Consider the following 25,112-nt stretch of genomic DNA (forward strand, 5'->3'; position numbering starts at 1 on the left):
ATATGAACTCATTGAAATAGACTCAGTGTTTCTTTTTTTAAAATTTTATTATTATTATACTTTAAGTTTTAGGGTACATGTGCATAATGTGCAGGTTTGTTACATATGTATACATGTGCCATGTTGGCGTGCTGCACCCATTAACTTGTCATTTAGCGTTAGGTATATCTCCTAATGCTATCCCTCCCCCCTCCCCCCACCCACAACAGTCCCCAGTGTGTGATGTTCCCCTTCCTGTGTCCACGTGTTCTCATTGTTCAATTCCCACCTATGAGTGAGAACATGCAGTGTTTGGTTTTTTGTCCTTGCGATAGTTTGCGGAGAATGATGGTTTCCAGCTTCATCCATGTCCCTACAAAGGACATGAACTCATCATTTTTTATGGCTGCATAGTACACATGAAAAAATGCTCATCATCACTGGCCATCAGAGAAATGCAAATCAAAACCACAATGAGATACCATCTCACACTAGTTAGAATGGCGATCATTAAAAAGTCAGGAAACAACAGGTGCTGGAGAGGATGTGGAGAAATAGGAACGCTTTTACACTGTTGGTGGGACTGTAAACTAGTTCAACCATTGTGGAAGTCAGTGTGGCAACTCCTCAGGGATCTAGAACTAGAAATACCATTTGGCCCAGCAATCCCATTACTGGGTATATACCCAAAGGATTATAAATCATGCTGCTATAAAGACACATGCACACGTATGTTTATTGTGGCACTATTCACAATAGCAAGGACGTGGAACCAGCCCAAATGTCCAACAATGACAGGCTCAGTGTTTCTTAAGCATTTTTTTACCTAAGCTAATACAAGCTGAGTATTCCAAATTCAAAAATCCAAAATCTGAAACATTTTGAGCACTGACATGAGCTCAAAGGAAATACTCACTGGAGAATTTTGGAATTTGGATTTGGGGATTAAAGATGCTCAACTGGTAAGCATGTAATGCAAATATTCCAAAAAAAAATCTGAAATGCTTCTAGTCCCAAGCATTTCAGATAAGGAATACTCAACCTGTACATTCTTCAAAATAAAATCCTTTTCAAAAAAAAAAAGATGCCATCATTGTTATAGAACAAGGCATGAAAGCCATAAAGCCCCAAACAATAAATTTCTGTTGGAGAAAACTGTGTCCAGATGTTGTACATGACTTCATAAACTTATGACAGAGCCAATTAAGTTAATCATGAAGTAGATTGCACATATGGCAAAAGCAGGTGGAAGGGTGAAGGGTTTCAAGATAGGAATATTGGAAAAGTCCAAGAGCTAATAGATACCATGCCACAGGAATTTTAAAATTTTAAAACGACGACTTGATGGAGATGAGTGCTTCTGAACCAGTGCCAGATTATGAGAAAGAAGATGTAGATGAAGCAGTGCCAGCTATAAAGACACATGCACACGTATGTTTATTGTGGCCCTATTCACAATAGCAAAGAGTTGGAACCAACCCAAATGTCCAACAATGAAAGACTGGATTAAGAAAATGTGGCACATATACACCATGGAATACTATGCAGCCATAAAAAATGATGAGTTCATGTCCTTTGTAGGGACATGGATGAAGCTGGAAACCATCATTCTCCGTAAACTATCGCAAGGACAAAAAACCAAACACCGCATGTTCTCACTCATAGGTAGGAATTGAACAATGAGAACACGTGGACATAGGAAGGGGAACATCACACACCGGGGACTGTTGTGGGGTGGGGGGAGGGGGGAGGGATAGCATTAAGAGATATACCTAACGCTAAATGACAAGTTAATGGGTGCAGCACACCAACACGGCACATGTATACATATGTAACAAACCTGCACGCTGTGCACATGTACCCTAAAACTTAAAGTATAATAATAATAATAATAATAATAAAGAAAGTGACACTAGACAACACAGAAGAAGGGTTCTGATTATTCAAGACTGCTTTTTTACTTCTTTTACAATATGGACTTTTCTATGATATGGGCACTGAAACTAAAGCAAATGGTGGAATAATTGGTACCATATAGGAACATTTTTCGAGAAATGATAAAGCAAAAAATACATACAGAAATTATGATGTTCTTCTGTAGTTACAACGAGTGTTCCTGCCTCTCCTGCCTCCCGTTCCACCTCCTCCACCCCTTCCACCTCTGCCCCTCCTGAGACAGTGAGGTCAACCCCTCCTAGTCTTCCTCCTTCTCAGCCTACTCATCTTCACATAAGAATACAGTATATAATATGTATAACATAAAAAGTATGTGTTAATTGACTGTTTATGTTATCAGTGAAGCTTCTGGTCAATAGTAGGCTATTAGTAGTTAAGTTTGGGGGAATAAAAAATTACACATGGATTTTCGACTGTGCAAGAGTCAGAAGCCCTAACCCCCACATTGTTCAAGTGTCAACTGTACTTCCAAATTATACAAACTCTTCCTGAGAACAAATAAAGAGAAAATACTCCCATACTCATGTTTAAGGCAAGTATAATCTTTATATCAAAATCAAACCAGGACAACACACTTACAGACCAATCTCACTCACAAACATGCTTGTCAAGAACACAAACAAAATATATTAGCAGAACAAATCCAAGAAAAAAAGTAAAGACATGAATCATCATGTTCAAGGTTGCTTAAATTTTAGAAAGTATATTATAGAATTCAACAAATTAATAGGTGATAGAAGCAAAATACACTCACTTCAACATGTTCATAAAAAAATAGATAATATATCCATTAACAATATTTTAAAAGTCTCTCAGTAAATTAGGCATAGAATGGAACTTCCTTAGCTTGTTAAGGGGTACGAAAACATAACAAACATACTTAACAGTAAGATATAAAAGCATTTCCATTTACTTATTGATAGTGAGACAAAAATTGATACAACCATGTTGAAAATGAGTTTGACGTTTTTTATCTAGTGGAGTTGAGGATATGCATACACTTTATCCTAAAGTAGTGGTTTTCAACAGGCATCTTGCCACCATCAATCGGCATCTTGCCATGTCTAGGGAGTGTGTTGGAAATGTGTATGGGGCAGGTTGGTTATCACAATGATTGGAGGGGAATTATTGACATTTAGTGGCATCAGAGATATTAGGCATCCTGAAATGTTCAGGACAGTCCCAGGCAATGGAGAATCCTGCCTAAACTTTTTAATATTAATCTTGACATGCCTACAAATGAAAAACCTGTTTATAATTACCAGAGGCCAGAACCTACCTCCTTTTGTTACATATAAACATGGTATTTTTGCATGAATTTACTATATACTGAATTTTCTAGGAGTAAATCTACCAAGTAAATTGAGAGAACAGTATATTTTCTTTTGTTCAGAAATTTATCCAAAATAATTTTTTTAGAAAATCATGTCACCAATGATAATTACACTTTGTGGTATTATATTTGTAGCTGTCACATTCATGGCAATCAATGTATAGGTGTAAATATTTGGCTACTTCAGGTAGTCATGTTTCAGCATTTACATATTTAAATACATTATTATAAATCACTCGCATTTAATTTTTCCTTTAAATTCTAGTTAGGACATTGTGCTCATATTTTAAATATGTGTATAGGTAGGTTATGCTATCTATGAATTTCACTCTGGTTAATAAAGAAATTGGTACAAAATATTTGTTACAAAAAGGGAATTGGTAGAGTCTTTCAAGATGGCTGACTAGAGGCACAAGACACTTGACTCCTCCACAAAGAAGAACCAATCAACTGGGAATGACCAACATCACAGCTGACAAAAGTTGCAATACTAGTTGAAGCAAATGAGACCAGCCTAAAATTTAACAGAGTAATCTACTGCACGAGACAGCTATACTGGGCTTTAAATAAGGTCCTACATATCCCTAGGGGTCTCCAAGTCTGTGCACATGCTCGGGAGAAACTGAACAGTGCCTCACTTATCTACTAGTCTTTGCCTAAATGTGTGGTGTTATACAGTAGCAAGTAGTAGCAAAGGTAGATTTCTAAACTGCGTGAATCTGGAATGTACGCCCCAGCCCACACATGGATACTTTCAGCAAATTGTGGAACCCTCACTGGCAGAAGGTGTTTAAGCATAACATATGAACAATCACTGGATGACCACTAAAATATGGCCCAGCAGTGACCCCCGGAAGCTAGCATAATAACAACAACAACCAAAAAAACTGAGTAAAAGCATCAGAGGCCACACCCTGTGGGGGAGGCCAGAAGGCAGTGGAATAGCAAAATGCTGAAAGAAAAATACCCAAAATTTTCAGGTAAGAATTCTATATCCAGCAAAATTATCCTTCAAAAATCAATGTGAAATAAATAAATTCCACAATACACAAAGACAGAGAATTCATTGCTAACAGACCTACCCTACAAAAAATACTAAAGTCCTTGAGCTAAAAGGAAATGACACCAGATGGTAACTTGAATCCATAGGAAGAAATAAAGAGGATTAGTAAAGGTAATTATGTAAGTAAACATAAAAGAGAAAATACATACTTTTCTTACTTTCTTTTAAAGGAAAACTACATAAAACAGTATTTTTAAAACTGTGTTGTTGGGCTTATAACATATTAAGATGTAAAATATACTGCATTAATAGCACAAAGGATGGGTGGAGAAAACTTCCCTGTGTTGCTGAAATTAAATTATTATTAATCTAAAGTAGGTTATTTCAAGTTGACATACATATTGCAATCCCCAGAGCATTCAATAAAAAGCTCTAGAAATTACAGTAAAAACATCAAAAAAGGATTTAAATGGTATGCAAGAAATTAGCTATATAATATAAAAGAAGGTAATAAAGGAGAAACAGAGGAACAAAGAAGTCAAGAAACATTAATGAAATAAATGAATAAAGCCAGATGTACATCTATAAGTATAAATGGGTTAAACAGTCCAATCAAAACAAACATTGTGAGACTGGATGAAAAACACACTCCAAGGATATGCCATCTACAATAATGGAAAGACACACTTTAAATGTGAAGACATAAACAGGTTAAAAGAATAAAAGAATGAAAAAATTGTATAAAAAAAGAGCAACCATAAAAGAGCTGGAGTGGTTAGACTGATATCTAGTATCAGACAAAATGGACTTTAAGAAAAAAATGTTATAGAAAAAGAAGGACATTTTATAATGATGAAAGGTTCTATTCATCAGGAAGATATATAACTATAAACATATACACATCTGACAACAAAACTCTCCCCAACTAATTCTATGAGGCTGGTCTCTGACATCAAACAAAACAAATACATTATAAGAAAAGAAGCCTACAATTCAACTTCCCTTATGAATACAAATGCAAAATTCCTTAACAAGATGTTAGCAAATCAAATCCACCAGTATTTCAAAAAGGATTATATATCATGACAAAGAGAGATTTATTCCAGGAAGGCAAGGTTCGTTTAACACCCCCAAATTAAGGTAATACCCTATGTTACATTAGTTAATAATGTATCGTGTAGAATAAAGGAAAAAAACCACATGATCATTTCAATAGATGCAGATAAACCATCTGACAAAATCTAACAGTCATTCATGATCAAACATAAAAACTTAACCAATTAGTAAAACTTCCTCAACCTGATAAAGAACATCTGCGAAAAATGCACAGCTAACATCACATTTAGTGATGAAGGATTGAATGTTTCCCCTAAGATCAGAAAAAAAACAAAGATGTTCACTCCTGTCATTCCTATTCAACATTATACTGGAGATGATAGCCAGGGGAATTAGGCAAGGAAAAGAAGTAAAAGGTATCCAGGCTGGGGAAAAAAAATAAGTCAAACTGTCCTTGACATAATCCTGAATGAGAAAACCCTAAGGAATATACCCACACACTCACATGCACACATACACATGGACACACACACACACAATATTAAAACTAATAATTCTACTCAACAAAGTCACAGGATACCAAATCAACATGCACAAAGTCAATTTGTATTTCTATACACTTGCAAAAAATCATAAAGTGATATTATAAAAAATAATTCACAATAGTACCAAAAATTAAATACTTGGGAATAAATGTAACAAAAAAGTAAAAGATTTTTACACTGAAAACTACAAAACATTGTTGAGGAAAATTAAAGAAGATCTGAATAAATGGAGACGTATTTCAAGTTCATGGATTGAAAAATCCAATAGTGTTAGTTGGCAGTTCTCCCCAAACTGATGTATAGATTCAGTGCGATCGCTACCAAAATCAAAGCAGAGGCTGGGCATGATGGTTCATGCCTATAATCCCAGTACTTTGGGAGGCCAAGGCAGGAGGATAGCTTAAGCCCAAGAGTTTGAGACCAGCCTGGGCACAATAGGGAGACCACATCTCTACAAAAATATTGTTAAAATAGCCAGGCATAGTGATGAACATCTGTAGTCCCAGGCACTCAGGAGACTGAGGTGGGAGGATCGTTTGAGCCTGGGAGGTTGAGGATGCAATGAGCTGCAACTGTGTCACTGCACTCCAGCCTGAGCAACAGAGCAAGACCCTGTCGAAAGAAAGAAAGAAAGAAAAGAAAGAAAGAAAAGAAAAGAAAAGAAAGAATGAAAGAAAGAAAGAAAGAAAGAGTGACAAGATGATCCTAATATTTATATGGAAATGGAAAGAACCCAGAATACCCAAAACAATGTTGAAAAAGAAGAACAAAATTTGAGGATTCACCTTTCTCAATTTAAATACATATTACAATGCCACAATAGTCAAGACAGTAGGGACTGGCATAAGAATAGAAATATAAACTAATGGAACACAATTGAGAGGTCGGATATAAACCCTTATATTTATGGTCAATTGGTTTTCAAAAAAGGTTCCAAGTCAATTCAACAGGAAAAGGTTAGTTTTTCAACAAATGATGATAGTACAATTGGATATCCATATGCAAAAAGATTAATGAAGACCTTCACCTTACACCATACACAAAATAACACAGAATGAATCAGAGTCATAAACGAAAGAGGTAAAACTATAAAACTTTTAGAAACATAGGAAAACCTTCATGATATTGGGTTAGGCAAAGAATTATTAGATACAACATCAAAAAACACAATTGACAAAAGAAAAAAAATAACTTGGACTTTATCAAAAATAAAGAACTGAGAGCCCCTCTGCCACTGCCATTGCAGCAGCTCTGTCCTTGCTGCCCTAAGACTGGGGAAGGAATAAAGAGCCTGAGGGATTTACTTGCACCTCCAACATGCCACAGTTGCCATACAGAATAGAGCCAAGTCTCTCATCTCTATGAGCCTCCAACCCCCTGGTCTTCACCAAGCAGGGCCCCTGGCTTGGGCCCACAGAACAGCTGCCCTACCTCCTGGCTGAACATTCCCATTGTCAGTGGCTCTGTGTTGCTCTGGGGTGGAGCTCCCAGAGGCAAATGAAATGCCCTCTGAGACTGCCACTGCAGTGGTACTGCCTTTGCTGCCCTTGGATTGGGGAAGGAACAAAGACCCTGAGTGCTGTACTCATACCTCCATCATGCCACAGCCAACCTAAGAAGAGGCTAGTCTGTCTTCCCTATGAGCTCCCTTCTCCCCCTCCCCATTCATCACCAGGCAGGGCTCCCTGGCTCGGGCCCACAATGCAGCCACTCCAACCCAGGAAGAATGCTCCAAATGATAGTAGTTCTGCATTTCTCTGGAGTGGAGACCCAAAAGACAAGTGAAAGGCCCTCTGTAATTGCCACTGCCAAGGTCCCTGCCCCTGCTGCTCCCAAGCTGGGGAGGGAACACAAAGCCTGAGCTCATCTGAAGGCTGCATGTGAAGCCCAAGAGTGTCAAGCCAAGCTCTGCAGCCAGCACTCAAGTGGGAGAGGATCCCACACCCTCAGAGCACCAAGAGGGAGCATGGCTGCAAACACAAGGAAATAAAGGAGTCACGTGGCTGAGCAAGAGCCTACCTAATGGCCATTACACTTAAGCACCATCTACTGGATCACAGCCCAAATTTTGACACCAAAAATACTTACCTAATATATCCCTCTGTGAAACGAAGAACAAGAATTCAGCTACAAATAAAGACCCCGCACAAAGCTCCAGCACTCTGACAATGTCCAGAAATGAGGTCAACTGACTATACTCAAATTACACCACAGTTAAAGAAACATTAGCCCACACACAGGAGAAAGAACCAGCACAAGAACTCTGGCAACCCACAAAGCCAGAGTGTCTTTTTTCCTCCAAACAACACTAGTTCCCCAGCAAGGATTCTTAACCACGCTGAAATGGCTAAAACGGCAGATACAGAATTCAGAATTGGATAGGAATTAAGATCATTTGAGATCCATGGGAAAGTGGAAACTGAATCCAAGGAATTTAAGGATTATAATAAAACAATACAGGAGCTGAAAGATGAAATGGCCATTTTAAGAAAGAACCAAACTAATATGATAGAGCTGAAAAACATAATACTGTCCACGAAAATTTCCCAAACCTCACTAGAAAGGACAACATTCAAATTCAGGAAATTCAGAGAACCTCTGCAAGAACTATACAAAAGGACCATCCCCAAGACACATAGTCATCAGATGCTCCATCAGGCTAACAGCGACCTTTCAGCAGAAATCTTGCAAGTCAAAAGAGATTGGGGGCCTAGATTCAGCATTCTTAAAGAAAAGAAACTCCAACCAAGAATTTCATATCCAGCCAAACTAAGCTTCATAAGCAAAGGAGAAATAAGATCTTTTTTTTAGACAAGCAAATGCTAAGGGAATTCATTACCATCAGGCCTGCCTTACAAGAGGTCCTTAAGGGAGTGCTAAATATGGAAACAAAAGACTATTACTGGCCACCAAAAAAACACACTTAAACACATAGGCCACTGACACTATAAAGCAACCACATGATCAAGTATACATAATAACTAGCTAACAACATGATGCCAGGATCAAATCTGCACATATCAATATTAATCTTAAGTGTAAATGGGCTAAATGCCAAAATTAAAAGGTATCCAAGTGGCAAATTGGATAAAGAAGCAAGACCCAGTGGTATGCTGTCTTCAAGAGTCCCATCTCACATACATCACATACAATGACACCCATAGACTCAAAGTAAATGGATGGAGAAAAACCTACAAAGCAAACAAAGAACAAAAAAAAGCAGGGATTACTATCTTAATTTCAGACAAAATAGACATTAAACCAACAATGATGAAAAAAGGCAAAGAAGGACGTTACAAATGGTAAAGAGTCAACAAGAAGACTTAACTATCCTAAATATATATGCACCCAACACAGGAGCACCCGGATTCATAAAACCAGTTTTCAGAGACCTATGAAGAAACTTAGATAACTATACAATAATAGTGGGAGATTTCAATACCCCACTGACAGTATTAGACAGATCCTCGAGGCAGAAAACTAACAAAGATATTTGGGACCTGAACTCAACATTTGATCAAGTGGAGCTAACAGACATCTACACAATAATCCACCCAAAAACAACAGACTATACATTCTTCTCATCTGCAAATAACACATACTCTATCGACCACAGAGTCAGCCATAAGACAATTCTCAGCAAATTAAAAATTTTTAAAACCAACAAAAACAAAAATCATACCAGCCACATTCTCAGACCACAGCACAATAAAAATAGATAACTATACCAAGAAGATTGGTCAAAACTATAAAATTACATGGAAATTAAACAACCTGCTCCTGAATGACTTTTGAGTAAACAGTGAAATTAAGTCAGACATCAATAAATTCTTGGAAACTAATGACAACAAAGATACAACATATCAGAATCTCGGAGACATAGCTAAAACAGCATCAAGAGGAAAGATTATAGCATTCAATGATAAAAAAATGAATGAAATCAATGAGGCTGGTTCCTTGAAAGAATAAATAAGACAGATGGACTGCTAGCTAGACTAACAAAGAAAGAAAGAGAAGACACAAGTAACCAAAAACAGAAATGATAAAGGGGACATCATCACCAACCCCACAGAAATACAAAAAAAAAAAACAAACAAACCCATCAGAGACTATTATGAACATCTTTCTGCACACAAACTAGAAAACCTAGAATAAACTGATAAATTCCTGGAGACATACAACCTCCTAAGACTGAACCAAGAAGAAATACAAACCTGGAGCAGGCCAATAACGAGTTCCAAAATTGAATCAGTAATGAAAAGCCTACCAACCAGAAAAAAATCGCAGGTCCAGAAGGATTCATAGATGAATTCTACCAGACATATAAAGAAGAGCTGGTACCATTCCTATTGAAACTATTCCAAAGAATTGAGGAGGGACTCCTCCCTAACTCCTTCTTCGAGGCCAGTATCATGCTGATACCAAAACCTGGCAAGGACACAACAAAAAAGGAAAACTTCAGGCCAATATCCGTGAAGAAAGTAGCATGTCAAAAAGCTAATTCACCAAGATCAAGCAGGCTTTATCCCTGGGATGCAAGGTTGGTTCAATGTATGCAAATCAATAAATGTTATTAATCACATAAACAAAACCAGAAACAAAAACCACATGTTCATTTGAATAGATGCAGAAAAGCCTTTTGATAAATTTCAGCATCTATTCATGTTAAAAACCCTCAAACAACTAGGCACTGAAGGAACATACCTCAAAATAATAAGAGCTATCTATGACAAACCCACAGCCAACATATACTGAATGAGCAAAACTGGAAGCATTCTCCTTGAGAACTGGAACAAGACAAGGATGCCCACTCTCAACATACTACTGGAAGTCTTGGCCAGAGCAATCAGGCAAAAGAAAGAAAAAAAAGGCATCCAAATAGGAAGAAAGGAAGTCAAACTATCTATGTTTGCAGACAATATTATTTTATACATAGAAAACCCCATTGTCTCTGACAAAAATCTCCTAGATCATATCAACAACTTCAGCAAAGTTTCAGGCTACCAAATCAATGTACAAAAATCAGTAGCATTTCTATACATCAATAATGTCCAAGCTGAGAACCAAATAAAAAATGCAATCCCATTCACAATAGACATAAAAAAAATAAAATACCTGAGAATACAGCTAACTTGGGAGATGAAAGATATCTGCAATGAGAATTACAAGACACTGCTGAAAGAAATCAGAGATGATACAAACAAATCAAAAATCATTCCATGCTCATGGATAGGAAGAATCAATATTGTTAAAATAGCCATACTGCTCAAAGCATTTTATAGATTCAATGCTATTCTTATCAAACTACCAATGGCATTCTTCACATAATTAAAAAATATTATTCTAAAATTCTTATGGAACCAAAAAGGAGCCCAAATAGCCAAAGAAATCTTAAGCAAAAATACAAACTTGGAAGCATCACATTACTTGATTTCAAACTATAGAAGGCTACAGTGACCAAAAGAGCATGGTACTGGTACAAAAACAGACATATAGACCAATGGAACAAAATGGAGAGCCCAGAAATAAAGTTGTGTGCCTATAGCCATCTGATCTTTGACGCTGACGAAAACAAGTAATGGGATAGATACTCCCTATTCAATAAATGGTGCTAGGATTGCTGGTTGCTGTGTGCAGAAGATAGAAACCAGACCCCTTCTTTACACCATATACAAAAATCAACCCAAAATGGATTAGACTTAAATGTAACAACTAAAACCATAAAAACCCTTGAAGAAGACCTAGGCAATACCATTCTAGACATGGGCCCTGTCAAATATTTCATGACAAAGACATCAAAAGCAATGGCAATAATAATAAAAACTGATAAATAGCACCTAGTTAAACTGAAGAGCTTCTGTACAGCAAAATAACCTATCAATAGAGTAAATAGACAACACACAGAATGGGAGAAAATATTTGCAAACTAGGCATCTGACAAAGTTCTAATATCTAGAATCTATAAGGCACTTAAATTAACAAGCAAAAACCAAACAACCTCATTAAAAAGTGGGCAAAGGATATGAACAGACACTTTTCAAAAGAAGACATACATGTGGTCAACAAGCATATGAAAAAATGCTCAACATCACTAATCAATGAAAACCACAATGAAATACCATCTTACACCAGTCAGGATGGCTATTACTAAAAAGTCAAAAATAACAGATGTTGGCAATGGTGCAAAGAAAAGGGAACACTTATACACTGCTGGTGGGAATGTCAGTTAGTTCAGCCACTGTGGGAAGCAGTTTGACCATTCCTCAAAGAACTTAAGACAGAACTACCATTTGACCCAGCCATCCATTATTGGGTATATACCCAAAGAAATATAAATCGTTCTGCCATAAAGACACATGCATGCATATGTTCCTCACAACACTATTCACAACAGCAACGACATGGAGTCAACCTAAATGCCTATCAGTGGTATATGGAATAAAGAAAATTTGGTACATATACACCATGGAATACTATGCAGCCACAAAAAGAATGAGATCATGTCCTTGGCAACAACATGGATGGAGTTGGAGGCCATTATTCTAAGCAAAGTAACACATGAACAGAAAACCAAACACCACATGTTCTCATTTATAAATGGGAGCTAATATTGAGTACACATGGACACAAAGAAGGGGACAATAGACACAGGGGCCTACTTGAGGATGGAGTTTGGGAGGAGGGTGAGGATCAAAAAACTACCTATTGGGTACTATGCTTATTGCCTGTGTGATGAAATAATATGTACGCCACACCCCTGTGACACACAATTTATCTATAGAACCAACCTGCCCCTGTACCTCTGAAACTAAAATAAAAGTAAAATAAATAAAAACCTTTGCCCTTCAACATACAGTAGTAAGAAAATGAAAAGACAAACCACAGACTTGGAGAAAATATTTTCAAACTACATATCTGATAAAGGACTTGTATATAAGCAACTTTTACATCTCAATAGTAAGGAAGCAAACAACCTAATCAGAAATGGGCAAAATATGTGAGGAGACATTTCTCCAAAGAACATATACAAATATCTAACAAGCAAATAAAAAGATGCTCAATTAGCCATTAAGGAAATGCAAATCTAAATCACAATGAGATACTTCTCCACACCCTCAAGAATAGCTACACATTTGAAAAAAACAAAACAAAACGGGGAAATAACAAATATGGTGATGATGTGAAGAAATACATTGCTGGTGGTTCATATAAATCTAATAACTGTAAAACAGTACAGCCCCTTGGGAAAACAGTTTGGCAGAAAATTAAACATACAGTTATAATATGACCAAGTAATTCCACTCATAGGTGTTTAACCAAGAGAATTGAAAATGAATGTCCACCCAAAAACTTGCACACAAATGTTCATAGCAGCTTTATTCACAATAGCCAAAAGATAGAAACAATCCAACTGTTCATCAACTGATGACTAGATAGACAAAATGTAGTATACTGATGCAATGGAATATCACTCAGCTATAAAAAGGAATGAAGTATTTATATATGCCACAACATTAATAAACTTTGGAGACATTATTTAGATGAAATTTTCAGGATAGGCAAATCCATAGGCACAGAAAGTAGATTAGTGGTTGTCTGATGCTGGGAGTAGTAATGAAGACTGACTGCAGATGGGCAAGGAAGATGTCACTGACGTGATGCAAATGTTTTAAAATTAGATTGTAGTGATGGTTGCACCACCCAATAAATTTATAAAATCACTTCAAATATGCAAATTTTATGGCATGTAAATTATCCTAAATACAATATTTAAACACTGTGAGCATCAAGAAAAAAAGAGAACTTTCATCTCCTTACTTTGACAATTTATTAGGGATCATACAGAGGTCATTAGGCTGTTTGTTGTTGTTGCTGTGGTGGTGGTGGTGATAGTAAGGGTTGTGGTTTTCCCATGAGAGTCGAGGGTCATGCAACCATTTGGTCTTTTAAAATAAAATTTTTAAATCAATTAAAAAAGAATATTGCTGGCTTGAAATTTGGAGTAGTCATGGGGCAAAGAGAAGTGGATGGATTTTTTAAAATATTCAGGATGTAGAAGTGACAAGATTTTGTAGCAGTTAGATATAGGGAGTGGGGAAAGGTGAGGAGGCCTCAGACTGAGTATGCTTAAAGTTGAATTCCTGTTGTCCTCCCGAACTGGCTGTCCTGTGCTGCCAATCTCAGTGAATGGATCAGCATCCTGGCACAGAGTTGACATTCATTGATTGCCTTTGGAGTGAATGAACAGAGTATGATGAATAGAGTAAAAATATAGCTAAACAAGGCAGACACCAGGTCCTGCCAAATAGCCAGTACAAAACTCACCATTAAGGTTGGCTCAGCAGATGTCCAGCACAAGTTTCTTCTCACTTTTCAAACCATTTGGGGAATCATGAGGTCTTTCCCTCATCCAGAAGAACACTCACCTACATATCAGCCACTCCTTCCCTAGAACCTACAGGTATGGAGCAGGCTGGGTTTTTTCAAGAGCCTCTTATCCTGTAAATCTTTACACAGGGCAATGGCAGGTGCATATACAGCCCATATGAGCATGGGGAATGCTTGGTGTTATAGAAAGGGGATCACAGTGGTGCCCAACTGATGGATCCGTGTTCAGTTTGCAGGAAGAGACTCTTCCCACCAAAGAGGTTTGTTAATCCTGGGGTCCCCCTCCCAGCCCCTGGAGGCATCAGATACAGCTGTCAGAAACATTGTAAACACCCAGTGATCCACTTGGCTGGTTTTACTGTTGTTCCCAGGGTTGACAAGCAGAAATACAGAACAAATGGTGGTTCCTGAAACAGAGGCCAAAACGAGGAAGTGATCTGTTCCAGTCCAAGCTTCCAAGAAATAAGAACTAGGTGGGGCACACTAAACAAGCCCCCAGACTCAACCACCCCAGTAAACATTCCCTTCATCACACTGGTTATGAGATAAAGTATAAGTTTTTTAAGCCTTATTATAAATAACCTTACTTAACGTCTTCTGGTTGTTGTGAAAATTATAGTATTTTGCATAATATATGTTCACCATTATCATTACCACCAGTTCCTTAATGAGGAGAAACCAGAAGTTGACACCAAAATGTTGATCCATAATGTTTATAGTCCTTCTTTGTCTTTATAGTTAATGTAAAATAAACTGTATGTAATTTTTACTACAGTGTGTCCTGAAAGGGCAAACCAAGCTACAAGCAACTCTAAAAGACTACTACTGTATGGGAGTGGATTATGAAAGTGTTTCTTAAATATGAGAGCTCAAGTTTTTCTTTCAGCGACTGAGTTAGAGCACCCAACTCATTTATCATGAGACTTTTGCTAGGCAGTGTACTATGTCCACTCAACACACATCATTTTAGGCAATCATCTGGTTAAAACGTTTAATAGTATGGCATTCACAAACCCATTCTTCAGAGTTGACATTCAATTAATGGTTTGAATGTCGTTTCCAGGGCAGTCAGGAGTATTTAAAGGCTTTTCCATTGTTTTCCAAAGAGAAAGAAAACTTCCTAGCCTAACTTACCCAGTGCCTTGCTCCAGAGGGGGCAGACAAAGGGTAAAATCTGGGCAGAGAACATTAGTGGATATGAGAACGAAAGAAAGTGCTGCAAGATCTTGCAGACAGCTGAGTTCCACCTTCCCCTCTACTGCCGAACAAAGTGAGGCAGGAAGAGGGTAGGGACTCGCTGAAAGCTAAACACCAAGTCAGTGACAGATCCAGGGCTGTAAAGTCCGACCGAGATTGAAACAATGTACACTGGGCGTCAGTCCCAACGCGAGCTTGCTCCAGCTCTTCCAGCTCTTCCTGAGCGCTAGGCCCATCTGGCCTCACGCTGATCTCCGGGCAGACTCTGTCGCGCAACTGGCACAGATCGTGACGACAACCCTGCGGCAAGGCAGGAGTGGCCTTCTTCTCCGCCAGGGTTAAGGTGAGTACCACCGCCCTTGGGCCCAGCAGCCCGGGTGAGAGCCTCCGCCGCCCACTGCGACAGGCCTGAAAGCGAGCGCCTGGGCAAACCCACCCGTAGCACCCATGGGGACACCCCTTCCCTGACCCACGGGACGGAACCCACCTGTGCTGGAGGTCGTGACTGCTAACTCCGCAGAGTGGGCAGAATTCCAAGCAAGGAGAGTCTCGGGAGGCAGCCTTTCACCCGCCTTTTGCCTTTTCACCCCCAAAACTGTCGGCCCCACGCTCCCCTCCCCCAGCCCGCTGGGGCCCAGCGGAGAGCCTGTAGGCCCCGCCCCACTCCTTCCGGCCGTGCAGGGTGGGTGCCTCTGGCGCCTGGGACTTCGCCCGGTGCTAGGGCGTCAGTCTCCCATTCGGAAGGACTGGGCCGGGGCACTCTATTCAATCGCCTTTAGTGAACATACTTGAAGCCATAGGTGCAGAGATGAGAAAAAACAGGCCCATAAAGCTATAAAACCTGGGTCCCCTGCCTGCCATTTCAGTGCTCCTCCCGAGTCCTCCCACTACGCTTCTATTTATGGTAGTTTATCGAGGTTTACTAGAACTAAAATTCTACTACCTTTCCACCACTTTCTTGAGTTTATGGAAGTCATATACCGCTCATTACTCCCATTGATTCAGCTGAGCATCTTGAACCCAGGGTCCAGATACAGTGCTACATACAGTGAGCACTAGAAGGGAATACCCATTAGGAATGAACACCTTATGCAGGTAAAAATTTAAGAACGATACATATTACAAAGAAGGACCAAAAAGTATACTGAAATAGTATATGCAATGGAAATCCAAGGCAGATTTAAAAAATGAGAGTAAGAACAACAACAAAAAATCAAATGCATATATACTGAAAATGGGAAATTGTGCAGTATTATATTTATTCGAGATTAAAAGTGTTAATCTAATGTCAAAAAAGCAATAAAGGAATTGGTTTGTAGAAGTCAGGATCAACAAAAGAGGAAAAAGCCTCCACACCTTTGCCCTGGAATTCCTTCTGCCATGAATGCTCTTACCCGGCACTTGTTTATTTGGAAAACGGCTACTCGTTATTTTTGACTCAATTTAGATAGCACCTCCTCTGTGAAGCCTTCCCTGTCTTTCCCAGATAAGTTTGTATATTTTTTTTCCCTAGGTCCAGTATGCCCAATGGATCTCGTACAGGTCTCAAGAGTACCACTTACTCTAGATTATAATTTCTCTTTCTGCATGTCTTTGTCCTCTAATGAATAAGTAGCTTCTTGAGAGCAGAAAACTTGTGTTTTTCATATTTGTTCTCCAAGCACAGAGTCTAAAATGTCTATATATTTAATAAATATTTGTTAAAAAATTTCTAGAACCAGTGTGTAAACAAAAGGACATATCCAGAGTGTGAATGTAACATAAAGAGGAAAAACTAAGTACAATGAGAATCTAGATTTAGTCTGGCTGGTATTCATTCATGCAATAAACATTAATGAGTGCCTACTGTATGCCAGGCACTGTACTAAGATCTGGGTGTAAAATGATAAACAAAGCCCAGATATAGTCCATGCCCTTATGCCCTTATGTTTAAAGAACAAGTTGGAGTTGGCCAGGCAAATGGGAAAATAAAAAAAGTTTTGGGCAGAAAGAACAGCATGATCCAATGTCCTGTAACAGGAAGATTATAACTGTAGCAATTAGAGTGAATGAGCTCACTAAAGCTAAGCTGAAATCAACACAAAGTACTCAGAAAAGGCAACAGGTTGATAGACAATACCTGTTTGTTTGAGTCAGTAAAAGAAGCAAGTTTCCTTAATAATAGTAACCAACATTTATAAAATGTGCACTATATGCTAAACACTGGGCTAAGTGTTTTATATCAAACACTTAAGGTAGATGATATTATTTCTACTTTAAGGATAAGGCAACTGAGGCCCAGATAGGTTAAGCAATTTTCACCAGGATCACATGGCAGTTAAATTTCAGAGCTGAGATTCAAACCTAGGTAATTTGGCTCCAGACTCTAGGGAGCCTGGATATTTTATTTTTAATAAAATATAAATTTTACTTGTAATAAAAGTCAGATATTTTACTGTTTCCTCTGTGTGTGTGTGTGTGTGTGTGTGTAGCAGGTCACATGGTGTATGGCACAGAGTGGAACTTCTTAATATTTTTGGAATGAATGAATAGCTGAATAAAAGCAATAGGTACAAATGTGCTAGAAAACAAAATAGAAAAAAACAATAGTATCTGGGTCTTTTTATGTTCCCGCCACACCAGCTGTTCCTAGAACACACCAAACTTGTTCTTGTTCTGCTTCCAAAATATAATCTGCTCATGCATTTGTCCCTCACTGTACAGCTAACATTCCGGACCAGAGTTTGGCTTTTTTTTTTTTTTTTTTCTGTGAAGGGTCAGCTGGTAAATATTTTAGGCTTTTTGAGTCACATACAGTCTTTGTCTCCAGGTATTAAATTCTGCTTTCATAGAGTGAAAGAATTCACAGACAATACATAAATGAATGCGTGTAGGTATGTTCCAATAAAAGTTTATTTACAAAAACAGACAAGAGGCAGGATTTGCCCTGTGGGCAATAATTTTTAGACCCTTGCTCTAGGCCAAATTATCACCATCTCTTGCATGGACTACTGTATTAAATGATGTCTGAGAGCCATCATCTTTGACTAACATCTACACCTTTGTTTTATCAGCATCTCAGCGAAGCTTTAGTGATCTCTAATCATATTCATAACCTTGAGTTCTTGAAATGTGGTTAAAACTATGTGTTAATTGTGATTTTGAACTTTGATTTGTCAAAGATGGTCTTTAAAAGAACTAACTACTAGTGATCTTTGAGAGTTAAAAAATTAAAGAAGGAAGATTTATTATAAAAGTAGTGACTTTTAGCCAGAAAATAAATATTCTGGACACAGTGCAATGTTGAATTTGGCTGAAGCTTTGGTCTATGACAAGAATCCTGCTAGGTACTCTATAGAGAAACAAATCAATGCTAAAACTTTTCAGAAATCATCTAGACCATACAAAATTTTCCTCACCTACTCATGGACAAAAATTTGGTAAAGCTGAAGGGTATATTAATTTGTGTTTGGGTTTATGAACATTTCTGACCCCGGGGGTATGAACATTTCTGACTCTCAACAGAAATGTGATTCAGCATAAACGTAGTAACCTATACAATTAATTTTGCAGTGAAGAAGTATTAATTAGGACTCATTAGTTAAAAGTTATCAAAACCTACCTGAAACTAACAAGCAAAAGAGAGAAGTTTATGGTAAGATAATAAGGTGTTTCACAGAACTCAAGAAGGATTAGAACAATCAAAACTTTTAAAAAGGCAAGGTTTAGTTAGGCCTCAAGAATCGTCAAAAACAAGGATTCCAGTGACATTGACTCTATCATTCTTTTACCCCTATTCTTCCCTGCACATTTATCTGGGGTCTCCCTCTCTCTCTCTCTCTCTCTCTCTCTCTCATCCCCTCGTTCCCTCCCTTGCTTTCCTCCCCACTCCTCTCAAGCTCTTTTTGTTTCCCAAGTCCATGTAACAGTAAATACGGTTACGGACACCTTCCTAGATTTTCATATTACAGATTCAACCACTGAAGAGAGACACTAAGCCATATCAGGTCCTCTGAAAAGCAAATCTACAGATCTATCGTGGGTAATGGCTGGCAAGATAAAGAGGAGATTACAGTACAGCTCTATGGAAGTCTCAACCACTCCAACAGAGACTGCTAATTAGAGGAATCCTGCGTTAGACAGAAACAGCCCTAGTATACCTCTTGTGCTCAGAGATTGGCTGGAGATGCCTGGGAAGGGAATGGCCTTGGATCAAATGATGCAAAAATAATCCCAAAAGTGCTCCAGCTGGAGACTGTTAGCTGACTCCACTCCTCATAGTAGGTTTTCCCTTGAAAGATCTGAGAGGCACTCCCTGGTTGCCATAGACCTTTATGGTCCTATCTCCATAAATCTATGAGGGATTTATTGGCCAAGTTTGAGACTGGTGGCCACCTAAGACCAATCAACTGTAGCTAGGTGAGCGATGTCACATATACCAAAGGATAATTTTCTCAGTTTTCCTGGGGCTGAGGAATTCCCTGTAATGTGCTAAAACCACAACACTTCAGGGCAAACTAGGATGCTTAGTTATTTTATTAGTACCCATGTTAATAGGGGTGGGAAAGTTAAAACTGTCCGGTAATATCCTACTATATAAACAATTGTACTTTACTGCATTTATGGAGGAAATTCTATGTATAGTGGTTTTATTGGATTAGGATAATTTATAAAGGTCTCAGAAGAATTCCCTTGAAGATGACAAAAGTTTCATACTTTAATTCTTGCATGCTGGTTCCCTTGTGCATTTATACATTCTTCCTCAATCTAGAATGCTCCTCTCACTGCAACCTCCCTCTCCTCAACCTTGTCCTCACTGTTAGAAATGCTTCTTGCCCATTTCTCTAGTTTCCACATGGAATTATTTCTCTAAATTAAGATTAAATCACATAATAAATGCCAAGCACATATCATAGGACATGGCATAAAATAGGGGCTTGTATCAGTCAAGGTTCTTAGTTGCATGCAACAGAAGCTGAAGCTGACTGATTTAAGCAGGAAAAAAAGTTATGTTGGGAATAACACTGGATCAGCACTCTTGCCGTTAGAAACATCATAAAACTGCATAAAATATGCAAGGAAACTGTTTAAAGATATTGAGCAATAGTCAGCCCATGATTTTGATCCCCAGGAAAAGAGAAACTCACAAATCAAGCCCCAAGACTGCCTTAGCTCTTTGCCTGGTGACTATTTTCTGATCCCAGCATCAAGAGCTAGATTCCAAGCTGAGCTTGCAGTCTCATTGAACGAAGGAGGAAAAGATCAGAGCTCAGGGTAGCAGAAGCATCTGAAATCTATGGAGCAAGGCATTAGAGAAGACAATCTGTGCAGATGTTGGGACGGGTAAACATATGTCTTGGGGTTTCCAGCAAAACTTTAAAAAGAGGAGGAGTTATAGAACTTCTTGGTTTCAAGACTAACTATAAAACTACACTTATCAAAACAGTGTGGTATTAGAGTAAGAAATAACAAATAAGTCAATAAAATAGCTCAGAATCCAGTAATAGGCCTACATATATTATGGTCGTATATTTCTTTGTTTTTAACCTTCTATTTGGAAATAATTGTCAATTCACAGGAAGTTTCCAAAAAATACAGGGAGACCTCGTGTACCCTTTACACAATTTCCTCTGATGGTAAAGTCTTGCCTAACTCTGGTACAATATCAATCCAGGAAATTTACATTGGTAAAATCCACAGAGCATATTTGAATTTTACCAGTTACACATGCATATGTGTGTGTGTAGTTGTATAAAATATTATATGTGTAACTTTGTATAATGACCACCACAATTAAAATGTAGAACATTTCCATTGCCACAAGCTTTCTCATGCTGCCCCTTTATAGCCACACTCACTTCCCTTTCTCCTCCTCAACACCTGGCAACCATTAATATGTTCTCCATCTCTATAACTTTGTCATTTCAAGAATGCTATATTAATGGAGTCAGGCAATATGTAACCTTTTGGGATTGGCTTTTTTTCTACTCAGCTTAACTCCCTTTAGATCCATCTAAGTTGTGTGTGTCAATAGTTGATTCTTTTTTATTGTTGAGTGGTGTTTCATGGTATGTATGTATCAGAGTTTGTTCAACCAATAACCCACTGAAGAACATTTGAGCTGTTTTCAGTATTTTTCTATTATCAGTGAAGCTTCTATGAGCATTCTTGTACACATGTGTTTTTTTGGGAATACCAGTTTTAATTTTTCTGGCCTAAATGCCCAGAAGTATGTTTCCTGGGTTATATGCTATTTGCATATTTAATATTTTAAGAAACTACAACACCGTCTTCCAGAGTGGCTGTACCATTTTATATTCTCACCATCAATGTATGAAAGATCCAGCTTCCATGCAACCTTTCCAGCATTTTGTATTGTATTTTTTATCTTAGCTATTTTTTATGTCAGGTATTCTGACAGGTCTGTGGTGATATCTAATTGTGATTTTAATTTGCCTTTCTCTGATGATGAATGATATTGAACATATTTTCATGTGCTTATTTTCTATCTGTATATAATCTTTGGTGAAAGGTTTCTTCATGTCTTTTGCCCATTTTCTACTTGGATTGTTCAGCATTTTTTATGGTTGACTTTTGAGAACTTTATATATTTAACATACTAATTATTTGTTAGATATGTGGTTTACAAGTATTTTCTCCCACTCTGTTGCTTGTCTTTTCATCCTCTTAAGACAATATTCTGCAGAGTAAAAGTTTTGAATTTTGAGGAATCCAATCTACCAAGTTTTTTTATGGATTGCGCTTTAGATGTCAAGTCTTGGAGCCCTTTACTGAAACCTATATCCAAAGATTTTATCATGTTTTTTAAAAAAGTTTTATAGTTTTGTGGCTTGCATTTAAGTCCATTATCCATTTTCAGTGACTTTTTTTGGTAAAGTATCAAATTTAGGTTGAAGTTCATACTTTTGCCTATAGATGTTCAGTTGCTCCAGGACTATTGCTTGAAAGGCTATCCTTACTTTTTTTTTAACTTGCTTTTTCACATTTGTCAAAAGTCAGTTGGGCAAATTCGTGAGGGTCTGTTTCTATTTTTTTGTATTTGGTTCCATTGATCTAAGTGTCTATCCCTCAGCCAATACAATGCTGTCTTATTACTTTAATTATTTATATCATTACCAATGCCTTTGAACAGGGAAATTCTCTTAAACCACTGAAAGTTGAAGAAAATGAACCTCAAACTCTACCTCATACCATAAATAAAACTCAACTTAGAATTAATCATAGACCTAAACATAAATGCTGAAATTGTTAAGCATAAGGAAGAAAACGTGGGAGAATATCTTCATGATCTTGTGTTAGGCAATTGTTTCTCAAAATAGAAAAAAAATCATTAACCATAAAAGTTTAAAGTGATAAACTTCATTAACATTAAAAACTTCTGCATGTCAAAGACATTGTTATGAAAATGGAAATATAAGCCATGGACTAAATACAAAATATTTATAATACCTATATCTTACAAAAGTAAGGTATCTATAATACATATAGAACTCTTAAAATCAAACATAAAAACACAAACAAACCCAATTAGAAATGGGAAAAAGATTTAAACATATACTTACAAAAGAAGATGTACGAATGGCCAATAAACATATGAAAAGATGTTCAACATCATTTACTCTTGAACTGCAGGAAAAGCTAAATCACAAAGACACAACACTTCACACAAGCTATAACATTTAAAAAAGAATGATACTACCAAGTGTTGATGATGATGTGGAGCATTTTGAGTTCTCATACATTGCTGATGGCAAAATAAAATGGCACAATTGCTTTAGAAAACTGGTTAGCAGATTCTTATAAAGTTAAACACACTTTATAAGATTCTTAGTTAAACACACTTTAGCAGATTCTTATAAAGTTAAACACACTTTCCCTATGACTCAGTAATACCACTCCTAAGTATTTACCCAAGAGAAATGGAAATATATACTCATACAGTCTTCTGCACAAATTTTTACAGCAGTTTTATTTGTAATAGCTCCAAACTGCAAATAATTCAAAACATGCAAATTGATAATAAACTATACATCCATAAAATGGAATACTACTCACCCATATAAAATAATTACTCGAAAGCAACAAACGTAGATGAACCTCAAAAACATTATACTCAGCTAAAGAAGCTAGACACAAAAGAATACATACTGTATGACAATTTATATAAAATTCTAGAAATTCCAAAATTAAATTATGCTGGTAGAAAGTAGAATAATGGTTTCCTGGAGCAGAGGGGTTGTGTATTCACTGGAAGGAGTAATGACAAAACCCTTTGGAGTGATGATAATGTTCTGTATCTTGATTGTGTTGTTGGTTACACAGTGTATACATTTGTCAAAACTCGTTGACCTGTATAGTTAAGATCTGCACATTTAACTATATATAAACTATACTTCAATAAAAATTAAGTTAGAAAAAACAGATATTTGGTGGCTAACAGAATTATCATGAATCGTGGAGAACCAGGCATGTGCTGGGTGTCTAGGACCACCAACCAAAAATTCACTGCACAACTGGTGTGACGAGGAAACCTCTTTTACTACCACAAAGGACTAGATGCTACTATATATACCAGTGCTATTTCTACAACAGAAAATCAACTTTACTGCAGCCAGTAATGCCAATGGCTGCCACTTCTATGCTGGAAACCCGATTTGCCAACTATTATTGTTCACAGAGTCAGTATGACTGCAAGAACATGCAAGAACAGCTAAGTTTTGTGATCAAACTCTGTCACTATCATTATCTTCAGTTTATTCTGCTTATGTGATTCTGAATTGTTTTTAACTTTTGTTTTAGCAGACATTCTATGCACATCTTGTACTATAAATCGCTTAAATCCATTTTGGATTTAAGTCAAGAAATGCATACAACAATGAAGTATATTCTAGTCATCAAACCATATTAATTTTTTCTCATATTACCTATTACATTTTTTCCAGTCTTACTGTTGGTGAGGCAAGAACCCTGGGCTCTGGAGTCAGACAAACATAGGTTTTAATCCTGGTCTACTCACATTGTCTACTCCATCCTTCCTGGATTTTCCTTTGTTCTACCACTCTCCCACTTCCATGAGTTTTCTTCTCCCTGAACATTCCTCTTTGTTTCAACTATTTCTCATAAAATGAGTTGGGCTATCATCATATGCCAACAGGAAAAAATGTGTCTTCAAGAGTCTGTAGGCCAAGTTACCAAATGATGTCCTCTCTACTCTGGTAGTCAGGGTGATATCAGCAAAGGTCCCCTCATTTCAGTATGGTCAAAGATTTATTTGAAATTCAGTGTATTACCAGCAATGCTTGGCCCAACTTCTCTAGTATGACTGACTTCCTGAGCAAGAGACTCAATATATCTGGGGCTCCAGAGCAGCCAAAGGTATTCAAGGGTCTCTTCATTTATACCGTATCTTATTACACAATGTCTATGCATCTGAGAAAGGAACTTCACCAACAGAGCAGTGCAGAAGACCCCGACATGGGTTCCCTGCCGTGCTTTTACTACAAACTCACAGAAGCCAAAGGCTACCCGCAAAGGGCAGGTGGGTGGTCCTCACTATCAAGTCAGTATCTCTGGAGTATAGGGCCACCTCCTGTAACAGGCATTAAGGTCAACAGGCTTCATGTAGAAGCAATTTCAAACCAACACCTGTGCTTGG

General features: G+C 37.6%; 2 protein-coding genes across 3 annotated transcripts in view; one reads left to right on the forward strand and one right to left on the reverse strand.

The window, feature by feature from the left end:
• Positions 1-16,141, reverse strand: part of TMLHE (trimethyllysine hydroxylase, epsilon) — a 118,194-nt gene extending 102,053 nt beyond the window's left edge. The window contains exon 1 of one of the 2 annotated variants that reach the window (XM_019018791.4): positions 15,945-16,141. The gene's annotated coding sequence lies outside the window, so the exon portion shown is untranslated. The remainder of the gene's footprint in view (positions 1-15,944) is intronic. The other variant, XM_004065178.5, reaches the window with a different exon arrangement.
• SPRY3 (sprouty RTK signaling antagonist 3) overlaps positions 15,410-25,112 on the forward strand; it is a 157,472-nt gene continuing 147,769 nt past the window's right edge. The window contains exon 1 of the mRNA XM_004065180.5: positions 15,410-15,800. The gene's annotated coding sequence lies outside the window, so the exon portion shown is untranslated. The remainder of the gene's footprint in view (positions 15,801-25,112) is intronic.

This window comes from Gorilla gorilla, chromosome X (assembly GCF_029281585.2).
Source record: "Gorilla gorilla gorilla isolate KB3781 chromosome X, NHGRI_mGorGor1-v2.1_pri, whole genome shotgun sequence".
Classification (NCBI taxonomy): domain Eukaryota; kingdom Metazoa; phylum Chordata; class Mammalia; order Primates; family Hominidae; genus Gorilla; species Gorilla gorilla.